Genomic DNA, 3,323 nt, shown 5'->3' on the forward strand with positions numbered 1-3,323 from the left:
CACGGGGGACTGATCTTGCTGGGTGGTATGGACAAGGGGGGCAGATCTTCACTGGGGACTGTTTACTACTGTTCATGTGATCACCGATTGCCCAATCACGGATCACATGAATCGGGACCTCACACAGAGGTCTCGTACAGCGATCGGTGTTCCGGACACAGCCGGCACTGATCACTGTATTGGTGTCACTGGGAGGTCAGTGTCCGTTAGTTCCCTCCCAGTGTCAGAATGCCCGCCGCAGCCCCGCTATAAGTTGCTGATCGCTACCATTACTAATATTAAAATATTTTTTTTTTTTAGAAAATTCCAGTATATATACCGCCATTTGTAGACGCTACAACTTTCATGTAAGCCAATTAATTGGGATTTTTATTTTAGCAAAGACACGGAGCAGAATACATTTTGGCCTAAATTCATGAAAAAATTAGATTTTTTACAGCTTTATTGGGTATGTTTTATAGCAAAAATTCAAAAATATTTATTTTTCAAAATTGTGAGTCTTTGTTTATAGCGCAAAGAAAAAAAAATAATCGCAGAGATGATCACATACCACCGAACGAAAGCTCTATTTGGGGGGGGGGGTGGGGGGGGGGAAAGGGACAAATTTCATTTGTGTACAGTGTTGCATGACCGAGCTATTGTCTGTTAAAGTAGTGCAGTGCTGTATCGCAAAAAATGGCCTGGTCAGGTGGGGGGAGGGGTGGAATCCTCTGCAGGACAAGTGGTTAACAGTAACATACACCCCCAAAAAAGTCTAAATACTTCCTTTAAAATAACATTTTATTCAGTGATGTCACAAGCTGTTCACATGTCAAATACACAAATGGATGTTCCTGGCTGTATTTTACATCTGCTGAAAGGGAAGCCCCCCCCCCCCCCCACATTCAATGTTTTCTGAAAGTAAATAACCAGCATTTCTCTAGTTGATCCTCAAAGGCCAGATCTTGTTTATTCCAAAAATGTGCCCCCTGAACTGGATGGAGATCAGAAACGGAGGCAGCACAGCACTGCGGATACAGTCGTAGTCAGGGAGCTGCTTGATGAGACCTAGATGGAGACAGAAATTGGATGAGAATTAGAAGACAGTTGCTGGAAATCGCCGGCATTCATTAACAACAATTAACAATTAACAAGTTAACATTTTTTTCTTTGGATGAAGTGTGGATGTACTTTGATTGCTCGCCATGTCTCCATTGGGAAGGATGACCCTCTCTGTTGTGACCTTGCACTACACATGCTCAGTTGCTCGCTGTTTTCAGGCACTGTGCTGAATATGTAAAGGCCGATGTGCTGACAGCCTAAAGATTTACTGCTGCTCATTGAGCTCTGGGCTTCAATAAAATGGCCGCCTCCAGCAAGGAGAAAAAGGAGTGATGCTAAAGGCAATTTACACTGCACACTTATTTTGGTAGCATGATTATTAATGTAATATCTATAGGGGGTTCATAAGCTGCCCTGTGGGGGATGAAGGTTCAAAGGCTGCTCTATGGAGGATGGGTGGTGAAAGCTGACCTGTGGGAGATAGATGGACGGCGCCCTAAGCCCAGATCCCTCAGTATAGACGGACGGCCCCATCGGCCCAGATCCCTCAGTATAGACGGACGGCGCCCTCGGCCCAGATCCCTCAGTATAGACGGACGGCGCCCTCGGCCCAGAGCCCTCAGTTTAGACGGACGGCGCCCTCGGCCCAGAGCCCTCAGTTTAGACGGACGGCGCCCTCGGCCCAGAGCCCTCAGTATAGACGGACGGCGCCCTCGGCCCAGAGCCCTCAGTATAGACGGACGGCGCCCTCGGCCCAGAGCCCTCAGTTTAGACGGACGGCGCCCTCGGCCCAGAGCCCTCAGTATAGACGGACGGCGCCCTCGGCCCAGATCCCTCAGTATAGACGGACGGCGCCCTCGGCCCAGAGCCCTCAGTTTAGACGGACGGCGCCCTCGGCCCAGAGCCCTCAGTTTAGACGGACGGCGCCCTCGGCCCAGAGCCCTCAGTATAGACGGACGGCGCCCTCGGCCCAGAGCCCTCAGTATAGACGGACGGCGCCCTCGGCCCAGAGCCCTCAGTATAGACGGACGGCGCCCTCGGCCCAGAGCCCTCAGTATAGACGGACGGCGCCCTCGGCCCAGAGCCCTCAGTATAGACGGACGGCGCCCTCGGCCCAGAGCCCTCAGTATAGACGGACGGCGCCCTCGGCCCAGAGCCCTCAGTATAGACGGACGGCGCCCTCGGCCCAGAGCCCTCAGTATAGACGGACGGCGCCCTCGGCCCAGAGCCCTCAGTATAGACGGACGGCGCCCTCGGCCCAGAGCCCTCAGTATAGACGGACGGCGCCCTCGGCCCAGAGCCCTCAGTATAGACGGACGGCGCCCTCGGCCCAGAGCCCTCAGTATAGACGGACGGCGCCCTCGGCCCAGAGCCCTCAATATAGACGGACGGCGCCCTCGGCCCAGAGCCCTCAGTATAGACGGACGGCGCCCTCGGCCCAGAGCCCTCAGTATAGACGGACGGCGCCCTCGGCCCAGATCCCTCAGTATAGACGGACGGCGCCCTCAGCACAGATCCCTCAGTATAGACGGACGGTGCCCTCAGCATAGACGGACGGTGCCCTCAGCATAGACGGACGGTGCCCTCAGCATAGACGGACGGTGCCCTCAGCATAGACGGACGGTGCCCTCAGCACAGATGCCTCAGTATAGACGGACGGCGCCCTCAGCACAAAGCCCTCAGTATAGACAGATGGTCCCCACCCAGCACAAACCCCCAGTCAGTATAGACGTACAGTCCACAGTACCACTTGAAACTGCCGAAGTAAATGTACGTAAGGAAATCTTCAAGTGGTCAGTAACACTTTAACCACCAAACTAAAAACAACGTTTGGATGGAATAACCTTCGGGATGAAAGTCACAACTACAGGAAAGGCTTTAAAATTAAAAACGACCTACCATGTGCAGCTCCAGCAGGACACTTGTCATAGATGTACTTTCAGCAGACGCTCCTCAATGTTTCAGCACCGATGGCCTGCCGAGAGAAAGAAAAAAATCTTCAGCATTTTACACATTTGTCATCATACATACACATTACAAAGCCAAGGTATTTTTTTGTTTTTTAGTACACAAGGGTAGTGGCAGAGACACGGGTAACACTTTTTTCATGCCTTTACTTAACATGCTCAACACAAGCAGGAAGCCTTGCGATTTTCTAGAGAGTTTGACCCTTTTACTGCCAAAGCCGTTTGTGTTGCCGGTACAAATGTGTAAAATAAATAAATATCATTTTAGGCCTGAAGATTATATAAAATCCCCAAACATTAGAAATATTTTCTGAA

At 51.5% G+C, this 3,323-nt stretch overlaps 1 long non-coding RNA gene across 1 annotated transcript; it reads right to left on the reverse strand.

Annotated features, from left to right (window-relative positions):
• Positions 1–762: 762 nt before the first annotated feature.
• LOC149450288 (uncharacterized) lies at positions 763–3,062 on the reverse strand. Its single transcript, XR_016315272.1, has 2 exons — positions 2,941–3,062; positions 763–1,047 (listed from the first exon to the last, which is right to left on the reverse strand). It is a non-coding gene; the product is annotated as an uncharacterized LOC149450288 (long non-coding RNA).
• Positions 3,063–3,323: the final 261 nt, after the last annotated feature.

Source organism: Staurois parvus, unplaced genomic scaffold (assembly GCF_062004578.1).
Source record: "Staurois parvus isolate SC_StPar_1 unplaced genomic scaffold, SC_StPar_1.0 ptg000576l, whole genome shotgun sequence".
NCBI classification, from domain to species: Eukaryota; Metazoa; Chordata; class Amphibia; order Anura; family Ranidae; genus Staurois; species Staurois parvus.